The following is a 6,026-nucleotide window of genomic DNA, read 5'->3' as shown; positions in this document are numbered from 1 at the left end:
AAAACCTCTGTATTTTAAAAAATTCTAATATAAAAAAGATTGATTTATGTAGTTCATATACATAAATCGAACATTCAAACATCTTAAAATTAAATTTTAGGAACAAAACTTTAACATTCAAACAATAGTATAGTTTACAGGGAACACCCAGAAAGTTAATTTGCCTTATCCAAAATACTGATAAAGATGATGAATAAAATGTGTCTCACCAGCATTTCTGTTCTGGTCAACATCTTAGTTAATGACCATGGTTCCATACGTGAGAAGAAATTGCTAAATAAATCTCTTGGGCTAAATAAACAACAGACTTAACCTAAAATTCAGAGAAGATAATCAGAGATGTATGTGAATAAAATTAAACTGGTTTATAGAGATGAAGGTAAAAGCTTGTCCATGAGAATAATATTAGCCTCTGGAAGATGAAAATTTGATTTTTCATGTTTTATCCAGGGTGTCTCCTGAGGTCAGTACACCTCCAGCCCTACATCTCACATTGTTTTTTAAAACAGCTTTATTGACTTACACAATGTTATATGTCAACTATATCTCAAAAAAAGGGAGGGGAGAATTCACATACCATACATGTAAGATGTATAATTCAATAGATTTTAATATATTCAGAGTTGTGCATTCATATAAATGGAATCATACAATATGTGATCTTTTGTGACTGGCCTCTTAATAATGTTTCCAAGGGTCACCCAGGTGTAGCATGTATCAGTACTTCATTCCTTTTTGTTTGCTAAATAATATTTTATTATATGGGTATACCATGTTTTACTTATCCATTAATCAGTTGATGGGCATTTGGATTGTCCACTCTTTGGCTATTATGAACAATGCTGTTTAACCTGTTGGGCAACTGACAATCTGTTTTCCAAAGTGGCTGCACAACTCTATAGTCTCACCACCAATGTATCAGAGTTCCAACCTCTCCACATCTTCACCACCATTTGCAATTCTCTCCCTTTTTAATTATAGCCATTCTAGTGGGTGTGAATAGTATCTCTTGCTGGTTTTGATTTGCATTTCCCTGATGATTGATTAATGGTGCTGAACATCTTTTTATATACTGACAACCTGTTGTAGTAATTTTTGCTTCTTACAAAAACTGCCGACACATCTAGAAATATTTTCAAAATACAAGGCATGTTTTTCAGTGCTAAGGCAATTGCTCTGATGCACTTTTCTTGGCTCACTGTGATATGTCACGCTCCATATTCTGCTGTTTTGCTCAAGGGCTCTACATACAAACAGTTTCACTTGGCTTTGGCTTGCGCATTGTTGAGCCTAAGCTCAACTAAACACATGGAGACTTTGAAAACCTTTCAGCATAATGCTGTAGTTAAGATCTGGCTAAAGCAAGTATTTTTTCTAACTCCTTGAGCTGCGTATTGCGTTGAGTAATCATCATCTGGATTGTATCCTCTTCAGTGGCACTTCAGTTTCTTTTGAATTCTTCCCTTGCCCAGTCCTTCAGGTATTTGTGATCACAATCATTTGGAACTTGCCGAATTGCCTGCAAAATCCTTCTGTGGAGGAGGAGAACTTGTTGCTTTCTCATGAACTGCTTTAGTGTTACTTTTGCTATGGGTAAGCGGGAAGTGGCGATGTCCTCCAGACAGCGAGGTTCGCCTAAGCTCATTTTTTTCTTTTTTTTTAAATTTATTTTTGGCTGCATTGGGTCTTCATTGCTGCACACAGCATTTCTCTAGTTGAGGCGAGTGGGGGCTACTCTTTGTTGCGGTGTGCGGGCTTCTCATTGTGGTGGCTTCTCTTGTTGCAGAGCATGGGCTCTAGGCACACGGGCTTCGGTAGTTGCAGCATGTGGGCTCAGTAGTTGTGGCACACGGGCTTAGTTGCTCTGTGACATGTGGGATCTTCCTGGACCAGGGCTCGAACCCGTGTCACCTGCATTGACAGGCGGATTCTTAACCACTGCACCACCAGGGAAGTCCCAAGCTCATTTCTTTTTAATGCTGCATAATATTCCATTGTCTGGATGTACCAAGTTTACTTGTCCATTCATCTACCGAAGGACAACTTGGTTCCTTCCAAGTTTTAGCAATTGTGAAGAAAGCTGCTATAAACATCCATGTTCAGGCTTCTGTGTGGACATAATATTTCAGCTCCTTTGGGTAAACACCAAGGAGCATGATTTCAGGATAATATGGTAAGAGTATATTTAGTTTTGTAAGAAATTGCCAAACTGTTTCCTGAAGTAGCTATACCATTTTCATTCCCCTCAGCAATGGATGAGAATTCCTGTTGCTCCACATCCTTGCCAGTGTTTAGTTTTGCCAGTGTTTTGGATTTTGGCCATTCTAATAGGTGTGCAGTATTAAAACAACTCACTGTTTTAATTTGTATTTCCCTGATGATATATGATGTGGAGTATATTTTCATATATTTATTTGCCATCTGTGTATCTTTTCTGTTGAGGTGTCTTTTGAGGACTTAGGTCCATTTTTTAATCAAGTTGTTTGTTGTCTTATTATTGAGTTTTAAGAATTCTTTGTATATTTTGTATAACAGTCCTTTATCACATGTGTCTTTTGCAAATATTTTCTCCCAATCCATGGCTTGTCTTCTCATTCTCTTGACATTATCTTTCACAGAGCATAAGTTTTTAATTTTAATGAAATTCAACTTATTATTTCTTTCAAGGATCACGCTTTTGGTGTTGTATCTAAAAAGTCATTACCAGATCCAAAGTCATCTGAGTTTTCTCCTATATTTTCTTCTAGGAGTTTTAAAGTTTTGTGTTTTAACATTTAGGTCTATGACCCATTTTGAGTTAATTTTTGTGAAGGGTATAAGTTCTGTGTCTAGCTTTTTTTTTTGCATACGGATGTCCAGTTGTTCCAGAACAATTTGCTGAAAATACTATTATTGCTCCATTTTATTAATATCCCCAGAGTCAGATATAAAACATAAAGTTAATTAATTCTGATAGTATACACAGAAATCCCAAAATTTCTATTTGACTTTACAAATAATTTAAGGAAAAGTTGTTTTTGTCTCAGTTGGGTTCCTAATGGGGATATCCCTTCATATGTAGTTAATAGTGTATGTTTTAGAGTCAAACTTGATTATACCATTTTCCAGTTGTGTGGTCTTGGACAAGTTGATTAACTTTTTTGAATCTCAGTTTCCTCATCTTTAAATGGGTCAATATTTTTCTTATGGGGTTGCTGTGAGGGTTAAATAAGGTGCTTTTTGTAAAGGCCTTTTCACATTAGTAAATACTTAGCAAATAAAAACTATCACTATTATTTATACTAGGAGAATGCTTCTTTAGCAAAGGAACATCACAAAGGATGTTTAAATGTTTCCTTCCCCTAGAAAGTATAATAATTAAGAATTCCAGAGTAATCTAATATTACCTTTGAGCCTTAATCCATGGGAACCACAAATGTTCCAGGGAATTATGGCTGGGGAGCAGCCTCCTTCTGGAAGACATGAGATATTGTGGGAAATTAAAGGTAGTACATGTGCACAAAATATTTTGGTGATATTCTCTGTACAAAATGAAGGCAGAAGATGAATATGATAAAAGACAAGAGCCCTGTGCTTCTGAAGTTTATTTCTTGTGTACATATTATTCTCTGTTATTTTGCCTCCAACCTCTCCACCTCAGTCCTCCCTTTTCTTACTGTTTTGTCATTCTGGCACTGCTACACTAGGATTTCCTATAGAGAAGAAGTAACTATAAATGCAGTAGAAATATTTTACTTTCCACTCTCAATTAGGTTAAGAATATGGCTCAATCCTGAAGTTTACCCATACACTGAAAAGTTGTAATTTAGTTAAAAGACTTTCTATATTTAAGCAAATTAATATATACCAATTAATTCATTAATTAAATGAGAACTTAATGTGGCCTGACTGTTGTAGGCAATGGAGATAAATTGGTGAACAAGATGGGCAAAGATTTCACGATGCTTCTATGAGTTAATGTTATAAAATCATTAAAGTTGTTACAAAGAGGGTTTTTTTGAAAATTTTTATTATTATGGAAATTGTCAAACATACAAAAGCAGGGAGAAACTGCAATGTTCCTATCATTTGGTTCACTAATTATTAACACATGGCCAAACTTGTTTAATGTGTAACTCCCATACTTGAAGACTTTTTGAAAGGCACAGTAAAGATGCTTTGATTTTAGCTTATATGACCACCTTCTCTGCTTTGGGATTTAAAAAATAAGGACACAGCTCTTAATTCTTCCAACCTTAGCATCATGAGAAAAGCTTTTCATTCTTCTCAGTAGGCCAGCCTCTCATGAGAGGCCCAGGAGTACCCAATCCTGCACTGAGAGCCACTAGAAAATTGGATTGGCCTCACTTTCTGCTGCCTTGCCCCTTGCCACATGATGAATCTGGGGAATGAAATTAAGTTTAGTAACCCAACAACTTGGTATGATCCTGGTCCTAGGGCATGACTGTCTCCATGCAGGTCACTCTGGACACAGAACTAGTTTTAAAACACCCATCATAAATTGTATCTATATGTGTGTGTGTATATATATATATATATATATATATATATATATATATATATATATAATTTACATATATAATATATAATTTATTTATATATGTGTGTATATGTATATGTGTGTGTATATATATGCACTCCACCCACCACAGTGAGTATGACCATGGTACAAATGTGAAGGGTTTTACTCCCTATGGGCCCTGATTTTGCTTTCTTCACTAGTAATTCAGCGTTTTACCATTTCACTCGCTGCCAGTCACTGCCCTGAACAGAAGCCTGCCATCTCAATGGCTGCACTGGTGTAGGTCCTGACATGTCCTGCTTCATGCAGGACAGGCACCCTTCCACCACCACGTCCTTCTGCACCTCTGAAGTGGAGGTAATCCCGTTCCTATAACTCCCAGGCCTACATCCATTTTCTTTTCGGTATGTGAGTAACTCTTTTATAAGGGTAAAACTATACTGTTAGATGAAATAGGTTGAAGAGGAAAAAAATATGCAAAAAATGGCGTATTTTGATGACAGCTTTTTAAAGGGGGGAAAAAAATAAGAGAAAAGCCTAATAAAAAATATGCTAGAACACTAACACAATTTGTCCAAGGATCTTAAGATTTGGGATATTATTTCTAATCACTTCTTTACTAAGTTATGTAATATTCCACATTTTCTAAAATTAATATATTTCAACAGTCAGGAAAAAAAATAAGGCAAAACACTAAAAACCTCTCCAAAGTCACAGCATTAAAAACAGTAAACAAGATTAAAATGGTATTAAATCATGTTATGATTTACTGGCCAGAGGCTTGTTCAAAAATACGTTATAATAGACATCTTACTGTGAAACAGTATGGCTCTGAAAAACCAGACATATGATCGTGCATATGTTTTGTTTTGTCTTTCTTTTGATTTTAGAGTTCATACATGTCCACTTTAGGAAATTTAGAAAATGCAGAAAAACACTGGAAAGGAATAAACATCACCCTTTGTAAACATACTGTGGCAACCATGGAGTGATGTTTCTCTGACGGTGCGAGGAGTGGAGTGAGAGGACAGCCTCCAATGGCCACACCTTCAGGGTACTCAGCCTCATCCAGCCGAGGCCACGCCCCCAGCTCCCTCTCAGCCAATGGCTGAGCTGAGCGGGGGAGGGGGAGGTACTAGAACCCGGTCATTTCTGCCTGACATAAGACTCCCCAACTGACAAGAGTATTCCTTTACAGTTTTGCCCCACGGCTCTGTTAAAACTCCTCTGCCTTCAGTCCTAACATAGTCTAAAGTGATCTGGGCTTTCTAGCCATCTCACAGAACGTTACACTGATCCATTACATCAATGACATCATGCTGAATGAACAGGTTGAGCAAGAAGAGGTGACGAATATGCTAGAGGCCTTGGTAAGACAGCTGTGCTCCACAGGGTGGAAGATAAGCTTTAGGAGACTCAGAAACCTACTACCTGAGTACATTTTTTAGAAGTCCAGTAGTCAGGGGTTTGCCAAGACATCCTCTCAGAAGTAAAAGACAAATTT

General features: G+C 36.9%; 1 pseudogene across 1 annotated transcript; it reads right to left on the bottom strand.

The window, feature by feature from the left end:
- Positions 1–1,285: 1,285 nt before the first annotated feature.
- On the bottom strand, positions 1,286–1,645 carry LOC309657006 (LYR motif-containing protein 2 pseudogene; annotated as a pseudogene). The gene has a single exon. The product of its transcript is annotated as an LYR motif-containing protein 2 pseudogene (transcript).
- Between the last annotated feature and the right edge of the window lie 4,381 nt (positions 1,646–6,026).

This window comes from Balaenoptera physalus (genome assembly GCF_965194825.1).
Source record: "Balaenoptera physalus genome assembly, chromosome: 3".
NCBI lineage: Eukaryota > Metazoa > Chordata > Mammalia > Artiodactyla > Balaenopteridae > Balaenoptera > Balaenoptera physalus.
The sequence above is the reverse complement of the archived record's forward strand: the minus strand, read 5'-3'. Positions and strand labels throughout refer to the sequence as shown.